The sequence below is a fragment of the Mixophyes fleayi genome, chromosome 5 (assembly GCF_038048845.1).
Source record: "Mixophyes fleayi isolate aMixFle1 chromosome 5, aMixFle1.hap1, whole genome shotgun sequence".
In the NCBI taxonomy this organism is placed as follows: Eukaryota; Metazoa; Chordata; class Amphibia; order Anura; family Limnodynastidae; genus Mixophyes; species Mixophyes fleayi.
In genome coordinates this window covers 148559513-148583835 of record NC_134406.1, presented here as the reverse complement: position 1 = coordinate 148583835, position 24323 = coordinate 148559513, and the positions used below count along the sequence as shown (strand labels likewise).

Genomic DNA, 24323 nt, shown 5'->3' with positions numbered 1-24323 from the left:
CTGTCTCCTGTGTACTACTAGTGTCTTCAGTTCCTGTGGATTCCCTGTGCTACTCATCGCTGGTTTCCATACCTGCTACAGTCTCCTGTTTCCTGCCTGTGTCCTCAGCTGGACTCTCATTACTGGATCTACTCACCTGTGGTTCCTACATTCGTCTCTGCCGTCCAGCGTCTCTGCAGTTCCTGCATCTCCCTGTGGACAGACTGTTCTACTGAATAGCGGTTTGCCTATCTGTTATTGACTTTCTACGTTTACTCTGCATATCCGCTAGGACAAGTTTCCACTCTCAGCAGCGGTATCCATACCCGCTATAGACTGTTATTGTTACGCTGCATGCCTGTTTGGAATTAACCGTACTACTCAGTCATTATATGCATAATTGTGATTGACTATCCATTATTGGCCTGCATATCTGTGCTGAGCAAGTCTCTACCAAGCAGCGCCACACATACCGTTATATAGACTTTGTTGGATACGCTGCATATCTATTGGGATCAAGTTCCTCTGTGCTCTCAGTGTCTGCATACTATTATCCTTTGTATGCTTCCACTCATCGACACCTGTACACATCCTCACCTATTAAGCAGTGGTACAACTTGCTATACGCAGACCACTGACTTCCCCGCTACCTACCTGTACCTGGACAAGTCTTCTCACCATAAGCAGTGGTACAACTTGCTGTACGCAGACCACTGACTTCCCCGCTACCTACCTGCACGTGGACAAGTCTTCTCAACATAAGCAGTGGTACAACTTGCTGTACGCAGACCACTGACTTCCCCGCTACCTACCTGCACCTGGACAAGTCTCTTCACCATAAGCAGTGGTACAACTTGCTGTACGCAGACCACTGACTTCCCTGCTACCTCCCTGCATCTACTCACGTCCATCCTGATCTCCGTGTTCAAATCTGCCTTTCCACTATATCAGCTAGTTGCTGATTCATTGGCCAAAGATTGCTGCAAGTCACTGACTTTCCTATTATTTATTGGCATTCTCTCTCCATCTGCTGTGATATATGTTCCGCTAGTCACCCTGCTACCAGAGGACCGTTGTGTGAACTTCACTACTCTGGTAAGCCCAGTCATCTGGTGAATTCCTGGGTAAGACTCCTAGTGCCCGTGACAGTGATGCATATTTTAAGCAGGAACGGGGAGATAAGAAATTTGCAATTCAACATGGAATGGAAAGTTCAAAGACATGCCCACCTTAAGTCCTTTACGCAACAGAAAATAAGAAGTAACGGATCTTAAGCTGTTAGTTTATCTTAAGATCCGCCTCTTAACATCCACTTCTTATTTAAAGATAAGAATTTGGTGTTACGTAATGGCAAATGTGGGAGGTGCGAAGAGTTTGCTAACACACGTCAATCGTAGTGTATTATGCAGGACAGTTGTAAGCTAATTATTTGTTTTAACACTTACATGTTAATATAACCTGGGACAAATTACTTTTTTTTTTTAATCAGCTAAATTAACACACCTTTTTATTCATCTACATGAAAGATCATGTAAAGAGTTTGAATAGAAGCAAGAAGGTGGATGCAAATAATAATTTGCATATTAAAATAAACAGTAGTGTATTCCAAAAATTTATATCAATAACAGTACAAAATAGCGTACTCTTCCATAATCGATACATAGTAGAGTACACACAGATATGGGTCATGAGTCAGGAATCGAACTCATGACTCCATTGTTGGAAGGTGTATTGGCTAACCACTAAGGTAACGTTCAATTGGAAATATAAATAAATTCTATACACTAGAGAGAGAAGCACAACAATACAGCATTGAGGCAACAGATGTAAGAGCTAGATAAAATTACTCTTCCTTATTACCCAAAAATATACATGAGCTAAGATCTGTACGGGTACCTTAGTGGTTAGCACTTCTGGCTCACAACACTGGTATCAAGAGTTTGAATACCAAGCATGGTAGTAGCATCTGTGTGTAGCTTGTGACACTTATTCATTAATGAAAGGAACATATAGGGAACTTTGTCCAAACCAGCCAATGTTTTGTTTTTGAAAGGGCTAGTATTAGTATTATTTAGCTAATAAGGAAAGTAATGATTTGTTTTCATGTAACACACAAACACTTGATAGCTTCATTTTTACTCTGTCATTCAAATGTGATCTACTACACCCTCTACCACAATGATAAATCTGTCCTCATATTTTAGATGCATCTCCCCCTCAAATGCAACTTTGTTAGGGCAAGGTGCATTGTTGCTGTATTACAATGTTTTACTTAAAAAAAACATAATGCCTCCACCACCAGCGTGACCTCCTTCTCTGCCTCCACCACCGTCGCGACCTCCTTCTCTTCCTCCACCACCAGCGTGACCTCCTCCTCCTCCTCTGCCTCCCCTACCGGCGCGACCTCCTCCTCCTCCTCTGGCTCCACCTCCTCCTGAGGCTCCACCACTGCCTCCACCTCTTCCTTCTCCCTTCTTGCACGATGTCTACAGTCTGTTAGAATAAATATAACATATAAGTGTATTGTTCAAAGATCAGCCTGGTTATCAATTATATAGATGTAGTCCGATAATAATGTGATCAGACATTGTGAAACATTTATTTTGCACCACAGATAAAGATAATCTTTACCAAAAGGATATAAACATGACAGGCACACACTACTTTCACGTGGCCTGTAACAATGTTTGCTTTAGGCTTAGGGATGTTGAAGCTCAGTTTTATTGTCTAATTTTTTTTAGGGTCCATCATAATTAAATCAACCAGATACTTTCTGACTGATTAGGGATATATACCGTATTTCCCCATGTATAAGGCGCTCCCATGTATAAGACGCACCTTACTTTTGGCCCCGAAATTTTGAAAAAAAATATTACGGTAGCTGTCCTTGCCTGCTGGATCCCCGCTGACACTCTGCCTTCTGCATCCCCGCTGCCTGTCCCCCGCATGCTGGATCGCGCTGACACTCTGCCTCCTTCTGCATCCCCGCTGCCTGTCCCCCGCATGCTGGATCGCGCTGACACTCTGCCTCCTTCTGCATCCCCGCTGCCTGTCCCCGCCTGCTGGATCGCGCTGACACTCTGCCTTCTGCATCCCCACTGACTGTCCCCGTCTGCTGGATCACGCTGACACTCTGCCTCCTTCTGCATCCCCGCTGCCTGTTCCCCGTCTGCTGGATCGCGCTGACACTCTGCCTCCTTCTGCATCCCTGCTGCCTGTCCCCCGCCTGCTGGATCGCGCTGACACTCTGCCTCCTTCTGCATCCCCGCTGCCTGTCCCCGCCTGCTGGATCACGCTGACACTCTGCCTTCTGCATCCCCGCTGACTGTCACCACCTGCTGGATCGCTCTGACACTCTGCCTCCTTCTGCATCCCCACTGCCTGTCCCCGCCTGCTGGATCGCGCTGACACTCTGCCTTCTGCATCCCCGCTGACTGTCCCCGACTGCTGGATCGCGCTGACACGCTGCCTGTCCCCCTCCTACTGGATCACCCCCCCCCCCCTCCGCTGAGCCTGTATCGCTACCCCTGTATAAGACGCACCTAGGTTTTGGACCCAAAATTTTTGGGAAAAAGGTGCGTCTTATACATGGGGAAATACGGTAATGCAGGAGGCATTTGTGTTTGGCCTGCGAATATGTGAAAATTATCTTAGGCCAACTGTGAGCATTGTTTACAAAGATGGCGTTCAACTCTTTTGGCAATATAACACATCTGCCACTTTAATATTATAAATGTCTGTAAGGTAATGTCATCATATTGCCTTAGTGGGTAGTACTTCTGCCTCACAGCACTGGGGTCATGAGTTTGAATCCAAAACATGGCTTATTGGTCTGGAGTTTGGGCATTAATCATTAAGGAAAGTAAATGTTCCACCATAAAATTATGATACAGGGGTCTAAGTATGTGGCATTGGGGGGGAATTATATTTCTAATCTGGAGATAGATTTATATTTGGCGGAGGTCACCTCTTTGGCAAAGTTTGAAAGTAAAGTTTGATACTATTCATAATATTAAAGCAAGTGTTTGTATTACAGTTTTTTTATCCCATTAATAGAGAACTCACATCTTACTATCTCCTCCCTGAGCTCCGGCAAAAGCTGGGGCCGGCGTCGGCGTAGGTCACTCCAGCGCCACTGAAGCTGTACTATTGTGCGGTGGTGGTTATAACACCACCAGATATAGCGGCTCACCCTTTGGTACGCTTCATTTGAGATGTACTGACCAGAGGGCATGCTGTCCATTCCCTCGGTCAGCACCCTTAGCTCTCTCCGAGCAAATATGGAGGATCTCATCTTGTGTTTCTACAATCCACTCTCCAATATTCTGCTCTCTGAGCACGTGTGGGAGAGCTCACATCACAATCAGACCTTTTCTACACCTGTGTGTAAAATGACTGCCTGTCATTCAACCATCCTATCCTAGCAAGGGGGTGTGTAGACAGAGCGATGAGACGGGTCTTCCATGCTTAGCAATTAGGATGAGACATGTACACCTGGACTTGCAAATAAATCTGTATTTAAAGGCATCTTTGCTCTTCCTTCACTCCTGCTCTTTTTCAAACTTTTTGATGCCAGGGACTATATGGCATATGACTTTGTGACTTCAAAAACATTCTTACAGTAAATACTATATGATATGTCTCAATAGATATTACATAGTTGGTTAGTAATAGGAACATAACTTGTTAGACATAAAGCAATGTTATTGTATTTGTAACTTAGCAATAGTCTTGTTTTGCTCTATATACAGATGAAAAGTGTCACAGTCATAGCAACACTCCGCTAATGGGTTTCACAAAACCCAGGAGTAAGCAAACTATAGCATTGTTGGCCTGAATCATTGAAATGTATATAGTGACTAACTTTTGACCCAAAAAAACATGTACAATATTGTCATCACTATCAATAATCCTTATGCCTCTCATTTGCCCTGTCCTTAGAATTTTGTCCAAATTATATATTTGTGTTTTGGGTGCTCAGGGACCCGAGTTGGATATTGGTGAGTACTTTGTGCTTTAAACAATGCAGATTAAGTAGCTATAGGAATGGAAACTGTCCGATTGTCTTTCATTATTCAGGTCCTCAGAAGAGGGGTGAGGGGCATTACAGATGTATGAGAAGTGTATATCGCTAGTCGCAATTACAGACACCTGTATCTATAACGTTTGGAAACTTTTTTGCGTGGAGTTTTTTACTGAGGCTGTATAGGTTATTCACTCCTTTCCTATTTTGTGATGTTGCATTTGGCAATAAATAAGTTTTGTTTATTAAAACAATCTGGGGTTGATTACAATGTAATTTAATTTGAAATGTGTTTTTGAAGTGCTTGCAAAAAGATGAATCTCTGACTTAAGGTAAGCCACTTTTTTACATGTTATAAACCTTAGAGGTGTATAATTTAAATGTATAAGCATTGATATCATCATCATCATCATCATCATTTATTTATATAGCGCCACTAATTCCGCAGCGCTGTACAGAGAACTCATTCACATCAGTCCCGGCCCCATTGGAGCTTACAGTCTAAATTCCCTAATATAGACACACACTCACACACAGACACAGACAGACAGAGAGGGAGACTAGGGTCAATTTTAATAGCAGCCAATTAACCTAGCAGTATGTTTTTGGAGTTTGGGAGGAAACCGGAGCACCCGGAGGAAACCCACGCAAACACAGGGAGAACATACAAACTCCACACAGATAAGGCCATGGTCGGGAATCGAACTCATGACCCCAGTGCTGTGAGGCAGAAGTGCTAACCACTAGGCCACTGTGCGAATATGCGAATATGCATGTACTTGCAAACTATGTAGGAGGCTGAGGAGTGCATTGTTTTAGGGGGGGATTAAACAATTAAAGTTTTATATATTTGTGGTTGATTTCTCATTTTTCACACTCTCTTTATATAATAGATTAAAATGTCAGATGCTGGCCCATGTACAGGTCATGTTGAAAGAACAAGGCACCGTCCTAATTTTTCCGACCCTGAAATTCTTGCTGATATGACAATAGAAAAATTCTATTCAAGCACAAGACGTCAGTCCGCTTCTGAAAAATTGCGCCACTGGGAAGAAATAACTGACCAAGTTAATGCCATCTCTCCGTGTCGGAGGATGCCCCACGAAGTACAGAAACGGTAATATTAATGAGTTTTCAAATCCATGATTTTTTTTGTTTCGTGTAAACATAGTAAAAGTCTGACTACTGTTACTTTCACACATATTTTGCCAGTGTAAGTAATTTGTATTTGAAGGCCAGATTTGTACATAGGAAATGTCCATTGTAGTGTCAAAGTGTAGTCATACAAATTTTCATGTTACTTTCTTACAATTATCCACCCTGGACAAGGCACACATTTAGCAGTATGTGTGTGAGACTGATTTATGTGTGTAAATTGAAAGTTTACACTATTATGTTTCATGTTTTTTTATTTTAAAGCATTTTAAAACTAATATATATTTTTCTAATTTGTCTAGCTGGGCTGACTATAAACAAAAGTCAAAAAAATAAGTCAAGGATTAGCCATGCTCAAAGAACGGGTGGTGGCCCACCACAGAAAATCCTATTAACACCACTTGAGGAGCGAGCTACCGTGGTCATTTCTGAGGAGTCTCTGTTTGGGGCGGGCCGAATTGATAGCGGCTGCGACCCACTCCTAACACGGGCGTTATATTCCCTAGGTATATTTGGACTATACACTATACTATACTTTGATGAAGACATGTTCAATCTAAATTCAACCCTCACAAATATGTGCACCCTCTTGTCCCAAATCGTAATGCATCAGCAAACTTCACAACACCCTCCACTAAATGACACTCCTTCACATACCCCAGACCCTCAGCTCACTAATCCAAAACTTTCACCCCTTTCTAATTCTCTGGCTCCTGCCCTTTCTCTGGCTACTGCCCCTCTCTGTCTCCTGCCCCTTATCTGGCTCTTGCACACCACTCGGCACACCCTAAAGGCTACCCTCTGGCCTACACCCCTGCCCCTTCATCACACCGTTGGTCACACTCTGCTGACCAAGAGAGTCCTGATGCTTCCACCGAGCCCATCCCGGGTGACTCGAATTCAGACCCATTTAGCCGCAACTTAAAGTGCTAAAAAACGGGGGGAAAAATTATTTTATTTTTATTGGGTTAAATTTTTTTTTTTTTTTCCCTGGAGTCTAATGCTAATAAAATTAGACGTACAATTCAAAATGTTTGTTTGTAGTTTATTGTCTAAATATTATGCTGAAATTAAAAATGTAAACATATTGTTGTTTGTGAGTACACTGTTAAATCAGTTCACTGAGTCAACATAACTTAAAATACTAATATCCAAACACCAAAATTACTGATTACTATACAAATGGGCCAGCTATGTGAATGTTGATCAATTGATGAATGTTGTCAAATTTTTGGTGGGTGTAGATAAACACATACACAACCACCCCCCTCTCCCCACACACACACACAAAACAATACCAGCGAAATCCGAGGAACATTGTAAATGCAAATCACTAGTTTAAGGGCCTAAAATTGTTTGAGGCACAGGGGACATGTAACACGCCGGCCCCCGCAAATGGGCTTCAGCGCCTTTACCATTTTCCTGCATTCGCTGAGTCTGGCGTTCCGGCCACATACTCGGATGGTGGCTGCCATCTTGCTGTCGGGTCTGCGCATGTGCAGATCTATTCCTTCTTCTTCAGACCTCATACTCGCTCCTCAGTGCCCACAGTATCATGGAGGGGTATTTAAACCACCTGGTTTCACCTGTCAGATGCCTTTTCTTCGTGCTCAATACCATAGTAATAGGATCCGACTCTCTTCTGTTATATTGAACTACTGCTGTTCCAGTGACTCCGTCACTACTCCTGACTACTACCATCATGTCAGCTCGGTTCTACTTCTCCACACCACGGCCTATATTGAACTACTGCTGTTCCAGTGACTCCGTCACTACTCATGACTACTACCATCATGTCAGCTCGGTTCTACTTCTCCACACCACGGCCTATATTGAACTACTGCTGTTCCAGTGACTCTATTACTACCTTTGTGTCAGCTCGGTTCTACATCTCCACACTGCGACCTATATTGAACTACCGCTGTTCCGGTGACTCCATTACAACTCCTGAGTTACTTCCATCGTGTCAGCTATAGTTCTACATATCCACTCCGTTGCCTATATTAAACTACCACTGTCCCACTGACTCTACTGCCATTGCTCTGTTTCCATCATCCTGTCAGATATAGTTCTACATCTCCTCTCCTTTTCCTGTATTGAACTACCGCTGCTCCAGTAACTCTATTTCTATTATCCTGATTTACTATCATCGTGCCAGATTAGTTCTACATCTCTACTCCATTGCCTATATTGAACCACCGCTGCACCAGTGATTCTATTGCCGTTAGTCCAACTTACCTCTAGTGTCCAGCTATCATCTGTCTCCTCCTACCACTCTGCCTGGTACTCTCTCAGGGGACTGCGACCTGAGGTATAGGGGCTGCTAAGACCATACCTCTTTGCGGGGATCCCTGGTGATTACCACCTACCCTGAGTGAGCAGTGTCAAAACCCGGCAGATCCAGGGGATCCTTCACACAGCCTCGGATTTCGTGACAGGACAAGTGTGTAACGTATGAGTATACTAGGGGGTAAATAGATCAAGCTGAGAGTTTTCCTTCGGGTTTGAAAAAACAATCAAATTCTACCTATCATTTATTTAGTACATTCTACAAAATGATAGCTAGAATCTGATTGGTTGCTATAGGCAACATCTCCACTTTTCAAACCCGCCGGAAATCTCTCAGCTTGATACATTTACCCCCAGAACTTGAGTGAGAAGCATGGATGCTTAATTGTGGCATTTCTTACAAATAAAGATACATTTCGAGCTGTCTGATCCTTATTGCGAGGTCCATAAATATGTGTGTACCTCTTAATGTTGCACAAGCAAAGGTTTTATTGACCTGGAGCAGGGCCGGACTGGCCACCTGGCACTTCTGGCAAATGCCAGAAGGGCCGATGGCCAGATGGGCCGGTCCGCATGCCCGCCAAGCAGCAACACTCTGCGCGCTGCTCGGCGGATGGAGAATCAGTGACAGCCGCCTATGCAAGCAATCACATGAGATAGCACCTGTCACGTGGTGCCGTCCCATGTGATTACTTGCATAGGCGGCTGTCACTGATTCTCCTTCTGCCGGGCTGCGCGCAGAGTGCTGCTGCTGGATGTAAGGTAAATGTCTGTGCGTGTGTGACTTCTGTTTGTTTATGTTGCAGAGCGCTTGGTATTCCAGTTCAGTACTATGCTGCAGGTCGCTTGGTATAATATTTCCGTACTATGCTGCAGATTGCTTGGTATAACAGTTCAGTACTATGCTGCAGATCGCTTGGTATAACAGCTGGAATCTGATTGGTTTGCTACACCAGTTTTCATAAATGTCCCAATGAATTTGCACAGATGTTATACAATGATCTAATTCCTCTCTGATTGTGAGATCAATATAACAAGATACATATCGTTATCAGCATATACAACTGACAATGGTGAGGAAAGTAAATATCTATATGTCTGTGTGGCAAATAGTGTGTGTGAGGCTATTAGTGTGGCTGTGTAGCAAATAGTGAGTGTGGCTAATAGTGTGGCTACTGTGTGGCAAATAGTGTGGCTATTGTGTGGCAAATAGTGTGTGTGGCTAATAGTGTGTCTGTGTGGCAAATAGTGTGTCTGTTTGGCAAATAGTGTGTGTGTTGCTAATAGTGTGTCTGTGTGGCAAATTGTGTGACTGTGTGGGTAATAGGGTGTCTGTGTGGGTAATAGTGTGGCAAATAGTGTGTCTGTGTGGCTAATAGTGTGACTGTTTGGCAAATAGTGTGTGTGTGGCCTCATGTTGCTATAGTGTGCATTTGGCCATGTTCACATGGTGTGTGTGTGTGCGCGCGTGCAGTATTTTAATATAATATGTGAGGGAAGGGAGGACCTTAATATAGTGTGGGAGGTATGCTATTTAATGGTGGAGTGTAGGTGGGGGCTAATTATTTAAGGTGAGGTGAAGGAACCTTTAATTTAATGCTGGGGTGGTTTAGGGCTATCAGTTGAATATGGGGCTGATATTAGGGAGGAGGGCTATTTATTAAATGTGAATATGAATTATTTATTGTCGGGGATGGTTGTGAAAAATGGCTATATTTATTACACTTTAATGCTATTTAATTTATTGCTGTTTGGAGGGAGGGAAATATGTTTTGAGTAAATGGGTATACTGTTAATTTAATGTTGGGGCTGGTTGGAGGGAAATAGGTCTACTTATTAAATGTGAATACTATTATTGTGGGAACTGGAGGGAGGCCTAATTATAAAACGTGAGTGCTATTGTTTTAACACCGGAGGTTTTCTAAATCTCATATATCCATTTTTTTTTTTCAAAATAGGGCATCCAATATTCCAGGATCAAGACAAGAATGAACTGAGCTAAAGAAACTAGCTGATACAAGTGGTGAAAGTGACCAAGACAGGTAGGAGAGAGCAGGACAGTCTGCCAACTGTCCTGAATCTGGTGGGGCAGTCCTGAATTTGGTCTGACTGCAAGGACACTTGGGAGAAGGCAAAGCTGTGTGCTTCTAACAGTAGTGCCTGTGTATTTGTCTAAAATGATAAATGTAATGTATTATTATAATGTATGTATCAATGCCCCATGTTGGCCACACCCACAACACAATGAGGTCACGCCCTGTTCGGCACCGCCGCTGCGTGGCGGCACATGTTTTCTTCCCTGCTGGAGCTAAGGTGGGCCTGTGTACCTTAAATACCAGGGCTGATTTTTGGTCCCAGTCCGGCCCTGAATCCATTCAAGCATCTCTGGAAAGTCAGAGCCGTGGAGGTCCCATAACACAACTTATAAGAAAATAAAGGATCTGTTACCAAATACAACAGGACACCTTGAAAGATCTTGTAAAGTCCATGCCTTGATTGGTCAAAGCTGTTTTGGTAGCACGAGGGGGACCTACGCCATATTAGGCAAGTGATTTTTAAAAATACCAGGGCTGATTTTTGGTCCCAGTCCGGCCCTGACCTGGAGCCTGTGCAGGCCCGGTGCTCCCATTAGGCAAGGTTAGGCAGTTGCCTAGGGCGCCGGGCTCTGGAGGGCGCCAAAGAATTAAAATAACTTTAAAACTGTGCAGCGACCGCTGACCATACCTTCCACGGCCGCTGCACAGCTTCAGATAAATCCATGGGGAGGGGGCAGGGGCTATAGATCACCACCGCCGCCCTCCTCTCCAACAGCTGATGGGGCGCTCCGTCTCCTCCCCTCCACTCACTGACTGTCAGGTTTGACATCATCATCACTGCCCGACAGTGTCAGTGAGTGGAGGGGAGGAGACGGAGCAGAGAGGAGCAGCTTTATGGAGACAAGATAAGGTAAGGAAAGATGGTGGGGGACGCAGATTTTGAAAGTTTGCCTGGGGGGGGGATTTTGAAAGTGTGCCTAGGGCGCCAAGGACCCTAGCACCGGCCCTGAGCCTGTGTTGTATATACAGGGGTTTTTTAACGCACTTATGTGGTTTATTAAGAGAAGAAATTATTCATTATGCAGTTTTGACAAAACATGTTGCAGTGGAGTGCAATTTAAATTTACAATGTGTTGTACAAATGCTTCAAACATGATGTCAATTGTGAATAAACAGACATACTGTAATTTATATACAAAATGGAGAACTCATTTGCACATCTTGCAGTGTAGCATGGTTTGTTTCTTGAAATTACTTGTAGTAAAATTTACACAAAAAAGCCTTAGGTAATCCAGGGAAGATTTTGAGTAGGGTTAGGGCTTGTCCTATTATAACTCAACATATCTTAGTTTGGTTGCTTTGGGTGGGCTACGTGAATATATTAGCATTGTTTGTTTATTTAGTTGTAACTAGCTTAGTTTATTCACCCTTGCTTGTGACATGATTGTACAAAGTTTCACATTGTCAGATTGGTAGTGCTTTCCTTTCCTTTTCAACTCCCTCTAGGTCACAGCATGGCCATGCGGCCAGGGTATATTCCTTACCTAGTAGTACTAGTGCTACTTAGGTAAAACCTGCCCATCTTTAGACCTACACTGCACCAGTGTTTAGTTTCATTATTACATTATTTTACCACACACACACACACACACACACACACACACACACACACACACAGCTTAGTGAAGGGAGATATTTTTAAATGCACATGGTTGTAAACCCATATGTGTAGAGGCGGTGGAGGTTTCCCATCTCCATAGGGAATGTGTCGCAGTGGTGAGTACTCAGGGCTTGTTTGCCATTCTGGAGGGTGGACACTGCTGTGTATGATAGTGCCATAATAGCAATGTATTTGCAAGTTGCTTGCAAACTTTAAATTTAAAACACATGTTGAAGCTGGGTTTGGTATTCCAATGGTAACAAGTGGTCCTAACTATTATTTACAAACTCAGTTTCAGATGCTGCTTGCAGATATTACCAACCAGATTCTGCATTTAGTGTAATACATTGATATTTCACTGGACAATCTCTATGTTAATTTGAAATAAGATCCATTTCCACTTCTGGCAAAAGATCCTATCTAACAGCTGTGTTTATTTACATTCAGCATGTCCTAATAAACTGGTCATGTGATCCGGTTTAAACGTTAACACTGTATATTCAGGCTGGTAAAATCCTTTTCACTCTTAACTACAAAATAAACAAAGTCATACAAGGTACACCCAATACAAGCAGACCAGACAATAATGGGCATTAACCACGTGGATAATTATATCTAATAATAAATTACTATGTGTAAGAGACAAAGTGCAGTTTGTTTGTGATTTCGTGTGGTTTACTGTGACAATATTCACCAAAATGCTAAGGTTACCTGTAACACCAACTTTTAAATCCCCAAAATACAGTTAAACATCTGACTGGTGTGTGCAAGTGGTGACAGATAACGATGTGTCTACCGCCACCATTTAGTATGTTTTGAAGTGTGTATACATTTGTGCCATGAATGGAACATTGACTGATCACGCATAATTCAGTATTGCAGATGTGGAGAAGAAGGTGAGATTCAAAAATGGGGGATAGTGTTAATGCTTTACTGGTGGACTCAACTGGACTGGCAGCAAATCTGGGTGTGAGGAATAAAGCAGAGGGTGGTCTTGCGTATGACACCAAGGTTTGGGACTTGATTGTGTGTACTTTCTGTTTTATGTTGGGCCATGCACAAGTTTGTTAGCAAAGTTCTGATTGTAACAGGAGTTTCAATATTTAAATGTGGTTTTAACATGTCCTGCCCTAGGAAGTGTTGCCACATACAATTCTAAAATTTAATGACCCTACTTTGTCCACATTTACTGAGGTCAGGTGCAGATAGATAGATTTGACTAAGATCAGCTGACATGTGGTAGTAGAGACAAATTCACATAACGCATGGTCCAAGAGAAGAGGGGTTAAATACTAAAATCAAAAATATACCTACTACAAGCCAATTTGGAACCACAAAATATAGTGGGAGTTAAGAGGTGTATGTTGCTGAGGCCAAAACAATAAAGGATGTGTAAGTAGATAGTAAGTCTAAATGTGTCCCAAATTACAATGGAGTTAATGGTGTGAATGAGAAGAGGATGTACAGCAGTGTACTAACCAGCAGAGAGATCATTAGAAATGATTGCTGAGACTATTTCATTAAATTAAATTTTTTATTTATATGATAAAAAAAAATCACAATACATAGAAACGAAGACAGTGCTATTTGTTATTTAGTTCCTTGGGTGATGACCAAACAATAATGGCTAATTGAAGAAAAACATAGGCAGGGTTGTTTGATTTTCAAGGTAGTTCAACGTGTGATAATACAGGATTCTAAACTGCCTTACATCTTTTGCTGTTGGGAAATAAAAAACAAAAAACAAAACTTGAGCTCATAGATTACTTTAAGGCATGTACATTGTGTACTCATTTGTGCAGATGAATGTGTCCAGTGGGACATAACATGTAAAGTCTAAGGTTATGCTCAACACAGTAGTTTTCAGAATAGTGGCTGGTGACTTCCATATATATATTGTTTTTGGAGGTTGGCCGTTGTGGATTGTCTGAAAAATTGACACTAGTGCCATCATGTATTAAACCCGTGGATTGCCCAACGTTGGCTAGGTGGAGAGACCAATCAACGTCTGAATCCTACGGATTCTGAAAACGCCACTTGAATGCTGGTCCCACACTTAAAAATAGGACTAAATGTTAAATGTAAACAAACAATAGATACTTACATTCTTCAAACGGCTCCTACTCCATGGCCACCTCCTCAGACTCCAACTGTCAGTGCTCCGGGCCCTTCTCCCTGCCAGCACCTTCATGGTGGTGCACGTGGGTCATAGAGGCTGTTAAAATGGTCACATATCAGTTTTTTGACTAATGTTGCATGTTTCTCATTTACATCAAAACACTGTCAATATGTAATTTATTTTGCATTTGTAACACTGTCATCATTGTGTTTGGTAAAAAGTGCTAGCAATTAATTTTCAAAACATGTCATTGCCATTGCCTGCAAATAACATTCTGAGATTTAATCCATAGATATTATTAACAAAGCATATGGGTCATGTAAGATTTGAAAGTTAAGCCTGAGTTTTGAAACATCAGGCCATTTATTTTCCAAACATGCAACATTAGTGAGATCATAGCTTGAAAAAAATAGATTAAGTTATTTGGTTTGTTTTGGGGTCAAAGTGCTTGTAATAAATAACTAAACTAAACTAAGCAGAGATTGCCAAACATGTTTGAGTTGGATAGTAAAGCTTGTCTCGCATTACACTCTATTTTTCTTACATTTATTATGGATTCCCTTTCATTCGGACAATAACACATGTATGATTTGCTATATGTTTGTGTCCAAAATCTGTATTTTTAAAATGTTACTTTTGTTATTTTAAATTCGAAGGGCATTTGTGTATTATACATTTGAAAGGGAACACATATGCAAAATTTTACTTACATTAAAAATATGTGTCAATCACATACTGCCTGAAGTTGGCACCCTCATCTGTCTCCCGAGGTCTGTGCTCAGGCTCCCCCACCTCGTCCATCCCAGCAACATGGTCCTCCACCCCTGAAGCCCCACTCCGGATAGCAATATTGTGAAACACCACATACAGAGCTATGATGTTGCATACTTTACTTGGTGCATACATCAGTGCACCACCAGACCGGTCCAGGCATCTGCCTTTAGAAGGCCAAAATCCTGTTCAATGACCGAGCTGGTGGCTATATGAGCCGAGTTGTATGCAACCTCTGTGTGTGGGCTCAACATCGGAGTGAGGAGCCAAGGGCGTAAGGGAAAATTGTTATCTCCTATGTAGAGTGAGAAGAAAGACAGAAGAACCACATGTTAATACACTCTTAGACTAACAAATGACCACCCTCCAAATGCTAACATAGAAATATGTAACAAGTACATTATAGTAAAGGCCCACTGACAGTTAAGTCTTGAATATTTGCTACAAGAAACAATACATTATTGTTTACTAAACACATTTGCCAAGCCACAAACCATAGGTACTGAAGACTGAATGAAGTGATGAGAGCACCTAGGGAGGTAGTATAGAGTGAGAAGAATAGAGGGCCAAGAACAGAGCCCTGAGGGACTCCTACAGGGAGGGCGGGGGGGGAGGATGAACCAGACATGAATACAGAGAAAGAGCGGTTGGCGATGTATGAGGTGAACCATGTGAGGACAGAATCAGAGAGACCGAGAGAGTGAAGGGTCTGCAATAGGAGGGAGTGGTCCACGGTTTCAAAGGCTGCGGATAGGTCCAGGAGGATGAGCAGGGAGAAGTGACCCCTGGATATACTCTAAAATAATAGAGTAGTAATTTTTCTTGGATTGGCCAAATTAAAAGCAACAGACACAAGCTTTACCTTGGTGCTCCTAACCATTGTCTGTTTGCGAAAAATCAAAATATTCACATAAAAAGATACTAAAGGGGGCTGAGCACGTATGTACATCCAGCATAACTAAATCTAAGCATTATCTGAGTAGTTCTACCCCAAAACCATATCTGAAACTCAATTATAGAAGTTGTCCACCATGGCACCTGTTCTCTTTGAAATCACAAGTCTGTCCTTTCCTGACATGGCATTTTACATTTTGCATTCTCACAACAGGCTTCTGACTCTCCTAGTGACTCCTCAGATCCAAATAGAGATGCTAAGGATTCCATTACCCTCTGTAACACACTGTCTCTTGGCAGACCTCTTCGGGTCGCCGAATTGGTAAGAAAACAGAAGAAAAGACAGAAGAAATAGAGGAAAGAAGGTCAAGTATGGTAAGTAAAGAAACAGAGGGGAATGGTGATAGGAAACAGCAATGGAGGGGCAAAAGAATGAAGGAGGGGGCAGAGTGAGGATGCAGAGGGGGCAGAGTGAGGATGCAGAGGGGGCAGAGCAAGGATGCAGAGGGGGCAGAGCGAGAGGATGCAGGGGCAAAGAGTGTGGAGATGAAGGGGGCACAGTGTGTGGATGAAGGGGGCACAGAGTGTGTGGATGAAGGGGGCACAGAGTGTGTGGATGCAGGGGGCACAGAGTGTGTGAATGCAGGGGGCACAGAGTGTGTGAAGATGAAGGAGGGCACAGAGTGTGTGGAGATGAAGGAGGGCAGTGTGCGGATGAAGGGGCACAGTGTGAGTTAGCTGTAAATTATTCTTTGACAGAAATATAATTGAAAAAATTATATAAATATATTCTTTTCCCTTGGATTTATGTGTATAATTTTTGCATACAACGAAATAAGTATTTATGTCATGACCTAAATACTTATTACGTTTTTTGACAACTTATAAAACGGGACTACTCGGTAATTATTTTGGAGGGGTGCCTTGAAAAAATTATGGAGACTCTAAAGGATGCCGCGAACTGCAAAAGTTTGGGAAACACTGGTCTAGTCCAATGGTCAGGGAGCAGGGGTAAATTACCCCAAATGGGGTAAAATTGAAATTCCTGGGGGTAATGCTGCCGATTCACATGCTGTCAGTTACATTGTACATCCCTTTAAATGTGAAATTGCTGTTGTACCAGAAGAGCCTCAAGGGCAATAATGAAGCACGTATTGCATTTTAAAACAAAGCAGATCTGTCATATTTTTGGATGTCAACAGCTGCAAAGGCATCAAAATTGCACGAGGAGGCAGTCAAAAAGTTGCAACATCATTTCTCCAAAACCTGAAGTTTTGAAGTTGAAGCTTTCAAAGAAATTTTGAATAGATCCAATAAAATTTTGAATTCCAATAATTAATAATATATGATTTCCTTCCTTTCAAATCAAGGGGGTAATGTCGGCGTATCTAAATATATTTTGGGATAAAAGGTAAAAAAGTTCCCTGACCCCTGGTCTAGTCTATGAGCACTGGTGCTGGCAGCACATAGGGAGAGGAGTTCCTTTTATGATTTTTTTCTTTTTTTAAACCATTGCAAAGATCCATGCTGATAACAATCATCATCAGCAGCAATCATATGTGCACCTGCCATCAGGTACCCACAAATGATATACAGCTGATACGTGTATATGCCGATCTGCATGAGTCTGCACTTGCGTGAACACATCATCACTGTAAATGGACTACATTTGCACACCCATTCCCTACCCCGTTCTGCCTATCCAAGCAGGCCCGACAAAACAAGGTAAGTCCAGTAAGCGTGGCAGGGAGCGCTGCGCATACTGGTGCGTCCCCACCAGTCACCATTTTTTGGCATGGGTGTTGTAACACTTTAATTACTAGACTAACTGTGCAAGTTTTAGAAGTAGCGCTGGCATATGGGGGAGCATCATACACACATTTAAGCCACCGCCACTTTCTCAGATGTGAAGTGTCAGATGCGAACCACTCCACATTCCTGCATATGTCTGCGGCCTCTATGTGCATAGCGAATTCAAGCAATTTACACTAGGCAAACTGGCATAAGGCCAAATATGTTATATTCCTTCTAGATCATGTAATGTATTTATTGTACTTCATATACCTCCATCCTTGCTCTTTTCTATCTGTACTATGTTCTGCCCAAACCACGCCCAGATCCCTTCAACACATCTGCATTATCATGAAGCATCTCCCCTTTCAGGGTACGCAAATCCTGTTGGGTGGTATGATTTATCCATAAAATGTTCAATAAGTTATTTCAAAATATAGGGGATAGGTTTAGTGGTTAGGTGACACCAAGATCAACCTTTTTAGGCAAAACTAAATGTGCTATGTGTGGCCCATTCCCCAAGAAATGCTCTAGTATACTGCAGCATACATATCACAGAAAGACAGAAATGAAGTCAGTGTATCTTTAAGTGTTCGTCACACAGGATAAACATGTGACTGTGATGTAAGAGGAAGCAGAAATTAGATGCTGGGACAGATAGAAAGCAAACAGCACGGAGATACTGTGAGTGTATAAGAAAATAAACTGCAAATAACTATTTTCATAATAACAAAAACAATAAACATTATAGTACATGGCTTCCTGAGATAGATATATATATATATTTTATAAAGCAGGGACACAATAAATATAATCTGTAGAGTGAAGTGTGGTATGGTGAAGCATCCTTCTAGCAGAGATGCTTTTTGATAGCAGGTACTGGGATTTTTATTTAGACTTTAAGAGGAAATGAAGAGGGAAATATTCCAAATACATTTGTTTTAATCTGCTTTAAGACTGAAGCATGAAATAAAATATTACTGTTCAACTAATCAATGATTACTAGTGCCTCAGAATTACTAGGAGATTGACGTTTGTGGCCCATTCAAGATGCAGACCACTTATAGCAGTAGTGTAATTGGACTAGGGTGAAGCCCTGGTATTTTGTTTGGCAGAGACAGTGCAATAGAAACCATTCCAGGTGGCCCTTATTCTTATTCTGCCAATTGCATCATATCACGCCCCTTGTTTTTTATGCTGGGTTATGTGACAAAACTATATTCACAATTCCTGTTTCTTATATTGCTTGAACTATGAACATCGCCTACATGTTTATTATCACATTTGCCTCACCCTTAGATAAACTTCACCATCTATTTTGCATGATTGCTCTCACTTTTTTTCTCACAACATGCTCTGCATTTCCGTAATATGCTCACCTTCATGACTGGTGTATCCCTGACATTTTGTTTTCTAGGATTACACCAATGGGTTACAAGGACTGTCTAAGACACCTGAGTGAACTAGAACAAATCTAGCAACTGAAATGTGTGAACATCATTCCTAATCAGCGGTGAGAAGCAGTTGATACCTTTCGCAAAAGGCTTATTATAGGATATTGTGGCAAAAAGTAGCTCAATGAAAGGGTTTTTCCATAAAAAGGTAAAAATTAATTCTGAACGTTCCATGGGCAAAGATAGTACTCACCTCATCCACGGTCATCCATTAAAAAATGCAGGTGTCGCTTAGGATTCCCAGCAGATGTAGACTGCTGAGCAGAAGCAAAGGTTGCAATGTGCAGTCTTCAGTTCTTCAACCCTATTATACATATTTTGGAATCTCACAAGCTGTGTATAGATGGGTGGAAAAACAGATTGTTGCTCAAATCCCACAATGCTGTTCTAGCTGCTGCACAGTAAGTGGACAAGTTGACACAGGCAGTGGGCATGCCAAGGAACTCCTGAGTGTTATGATTTTAACTATGTAGTGAAAATTAAATAGTTCATACATTTTTCTAGTAGACTCACTTTAGGTGCTAGACAGCTTGTTTGTGTCCAAATATAAAATGGACGATCACTAGAAATCTAACCTCTTTTATTTGGCATTATAGAATTATGGATACTCCCTAATAGATAGATTTCAATAAGCTACTATTTACTGTTTTTGATATTTACAGAATTGCTTAAATCCATAAAAAGTCACATTTCTGACAAGTCTCCTGATATGGAAAGTCAATCTTAGACAATGGTATACTTTATCAATACATAAATTATGCCTCAACTCTCACTAGACCATACCTCCCAACTATCCTGATTACTGACCCAGAAAGGGGCGTGCTTGAATGGAGTATCATCCCCCAGTCTCTCTTTTGAGGTAACACATACATTATGTTATTTCCCCACTATTGGCCCTGTGCAATCATTTAGCCTAAATGTCAATATATATGCTTGCACAAGTAAAGAAAAGTCACTTCAAAGTTATGCATACTATTACTTCTGTACTACACCCTAATAGATGACAGCATTTTCATTTTTTTTCTAATATACTCTTCGTACCAATTTCTTTTATGTGTTAAATAAGAAATGAGAGTATGGGGACATTAGAACTGTCTTCTTTCCATGTGTCGTGTGTGCGTTATAATGTTTTTTATTGCACTGATGTTTGTGCACATACATATTTGCTTTCCTACTATATATAAAGTGCATCTGGTTTGGTGAAAATGCATACTATTGAAAGTACAACTGGACACTTGATGAGTAGCACAAACTTTGTGAAAAATAAGTATCTTTGTTCGGAAGAAAAGAGTCTGGCTAACTACTAAACCTAGAATACCACTCACAATCTACCTCAGCTTCTTGCAGTAAGAAAATGTTGCACTCTAGCATAGCCAAGTTTCTTTTGTAAAAATATGAAATCAAAAGGCACAATAAACTAATTTGCCATAAAATATATATTTAAAAATACACAGCTGTCTCAAAACAATAAATCATAGAATGCAGTGCTACCAATTGCTGTTCTATGTTAAGATTTTTAAAATTGCCAATTTTCAGATTTGTTTATGGCCTTTTTTAATATCCACATTGAATACATTTTCTCCTGGAGTTTGCATATGTTGAACTATACATTTGGGTCATTTGAAGCAAGATTTGCTTCTTGCCTAACATCTTCTCGGACTGGACACTGTGGCTTCCTGGACACTTTCTTCTCTTCCCTCCCCTATTTTTCCTATTCTCTTGCACACTGCCATTGTTCTTCTTCTACGTTTTGTTATATTTATTTCATGATTAAAGATTATATAAAAGGAAATGACATAACCCAATATGCATGATATAAAAGAACCAATACTGATATCCAGAGACACCATTCCGGCAAAAAAAAATAAAAATGTATTGAAGGCATCCTGGTAGCAAAGCATATTCAAACATAATAAATGTGCCTTGATGGATTGTTAAAAACAAAACTTAAAGACTAAAGTGTTTGTGCCAATATTAACTAAATCATGAAACAATTCCTGAAGATGAGCGTGTAAAACCACACGGTGGTAGTCTTTTTAACGGCACTGATGTGCCCGACACAGTTTAGACCAGCTAAATAATAACAGCGAGGATAAAAGCGACAAGGCGGAAATATCTATTTACCATATAATAGACTTTTAGTATATCCGGCAGTTTTAATAACCTCCACATTATTCTAAATGTTGGGAGGTATGCAAACTACCACAAAAATTACACATTTACATATAACGTTAAGTTAAAATTGTATCCTTATACATAGACTGTATATCAGTTAGCAAAAAAAAAATTAATTCAATTTAAATAGTATCTTTGCTGAAGTGATGATGCAAATCAAAGAGACATGAATTTGAAATTCATTATTTAGCCCAGCAGGGATGTAAACCAACATAGATTTCTTTTGTAAAAATAATCTATTTTTATTGCCTCTGCATCTATCTTTAGAAAGAGAACAAAGTACAGTGCTGAGAGTTGTTCCAATTCATATCACAAGTACCACTGACACAGATATCTAGAAAATGTATATATTTATTTAATAAACATAACATCAAAATAATATAAATAATCAAAATCATACTGTTTATGATTTACAGATATCAATATCTTAAATTTAAGAAAAGATAAAACCATTCCGGCATGTGTGATATATATTATATATATATATATATATATATATATATATATATATATATATATATATATATATATATATATAAAGAATAAACAAACAAAATCAATTGGTGTTGTTCTCTAACTCCGCTGAAACATATAAATATGAAGAAACGAATAATTTTAGCACTTACAGTCATGGCCAAAAGTTTTGAGAATAATACAAGTATTGGTTTTCACAATTTGCTGCTTCAGTGTTTTTAGACCTTTTTGTCAGATGTTGCTATGGTATACTGAAATAAAATTACAAGCATTTCATAAGTGTTAAAGGATTTTATTGACAATTTCATTAAGTTTATGCAAAGAGTCAATATTTGCAGTGTTGACCGTTCTTTTGAAGACCTCTGCAATTCGTCGTGTCGTGCTGTCAATCAACTTCTGGGCCACATACTGACTGATGGCCGCCCATTCTTGCCTAATCAATGCAAAGTTTGTCAGAATTTGTGGGGTTTTGTTTGTTTACCGGCTTCTTGAGGATTGACCACAAGTTCTCAATGGGATTAAGGGGAGTTTCCTGGCCATAGACCCAAAATGTTGATGTTTTGATCCCCAAGCCACTTAGTTATCACTTTTGCCTTATGACAAGGTGCTCCATCATGCTGGAAAACGTATTGTTTGTCACCAAACTGTGCTTGGATGGTTGGAAGAAGTTGCTCTTGGAGGATGTTTTGGTACCATTCTTTATTCATGGCTGTGTTCATAGGCAACATTGTGAGTGAGCCCACTCCTTTGGCTGAGAAGCAACCCTAAACATGAACGGTCTCAGGATGCTTTACTGTTGACATGACGCAGGACTGATGGTAGTGCTCACTTTTCCTTCTCCAGACAAAATGTAAAAAAATGACAAACCCCAACCATGGCACAACTAAACAGATCAGCTACCAACAAAAATGCTCCCGCACTGCAGAGCACCACTGGAGGAAATCTTGTTCCTATCCCGTTTTCCTCCACTATCAATTCATCCTTTTATCTTACAGCACTGCCCTTTCAATTGGCAAACAAACATTCTTCAGAATTCTATTATCCATCCAGTTTTCCAACCCGTCTTTGCCACTTTAAATGCACTTATCTGGCCACCTGCACCTCCTCTCCCTATCACCCTCACAGCCCATGATTTTGACTCCTACTTTAAAGACAAAATCAACACCATTCGACAAGATAATTTTCTCATGCCTAATTCCACACATTCCATCCAACTTCACCTACACTCCACAATCCACCCTTAATTCATTCTCTTTAGTAACTGAAGACTAAGTCTCTACCCTTATCTTATCATCTCACCCTACATCTGTCCCCTCTACCCTCCCAACTTCTCTGCTCCCTTTCCTCCACTGCATGTCTACCTCTATCTCACTTCTTCAACCTGTCTCTCTCCACTGGCACATTTCCATTCTTCTTTAAACATGCACTCATCTCACTAATTCTGAAGAAACCATCTCTCGATCAAGCCTCTCTCTCCAACTACCACTCTCTCCTCCCCTTTGCCTAAAAAACTACTTGAGCGATTAGTGTACAAACACTCTCCTCTCACTCCATTCTCGGCTCTCTGCAATCAGGCTTCCACCCCCAACATTCCACTGAAACTTCTCTCACAAAAGTAATCAATGATCTACTTACTGCAGGGTCATTTCTCCATACTCGTTCTCTTCGACCTCTCTGCTGCTTTTGACACTGTTGATCACTTTCTTCTTCACTCCATTGGCCTTCGTGACACAGTTCTTTCCTGGTTCACTTCCTACCTTTCAAACCGCTCCTTTAGTGTTACTACATCTGGCAGATCCTCCCTTCTCTTGGGGCACCAATTCGCTCATTAGGCCTCCAGTGCCACCTCTACTCTGAGGACACTCAAATCTATATCTCTTCCTCTGAGCTCTCTCCTTCTGTACAATCTCGTGTAACCAACTGTCTTTCAGCTATCTCCAAATGAATGTCCCACCGCCACCTAAAGCTCAACATGCCCAAAATAGAGCTTACTATCTTCCCACCTGTCAGAATCACTGCCTCCCCTCAAATCTCCCTCACTGTCGATAACACAATTTCCTCAGTCTCCCAAGCCGCTGCCTTGGTGTTATACTCAACTCCACCATATGCTTTATTCCTCAGATCTAGACTCTCTCTCAGTACTGTCAATTCCACCTTAAGACATTGACAGAATACACATTCTTCTTACTCAACATGCTACCAAAATTCTTACCAATTCTCTTATCATCCCGTTGACTATTGCAACCTCCTGCTATCTGGCATTCCCGACGCTCATATATCCATCCTAAATGCTGCTGCAAGGCTGATCTTCCTCTTTCACTGTTCCACATCTGCTGTACCACTTTGCAAATCCCTACACTGGCTCCCGATATCCTCCAAAATCCAATTCAAATTACTCAACCTTACCTACAAAGCCCTCAACAACACCACCCCTTCATACATCTGAAATCTCATATCAAAATACTCTCCCTCCCGCAATCTCAGATCTATCTCTGACTTGCGC

At 41.2% G+C, this 24323-nt stretch overlaps 1 protein-coding gene across 3 annotated transcripts in view; it reads left to right on the top strand.

The window, feature by feature from the left end:
- Positions 1–24323, top strand: part of OTULIN (OTU deubiquitinase with linear linkage specificity) — an 85192-nt gene that overhangs the window by 5718 nt on the left and 55151 nt on the right. For 2 of the 3 annotated variants that reach the window (XM_075212921.1, XM_075212919.1), the window contains exons 1-2: positions 18328–18401; positions 19135–19230. The gene's annotated coding sequence lies outside the window, so the exon portion shown is untranslated. Of the gene's footprint in view, positions 1–5895; positions 6120–18327; positions 18402–19134; positions 19231–24323 lie in introns of those variants that run through there. The other variant, XM_075212920.1, reaches the window with a different exon arrangement.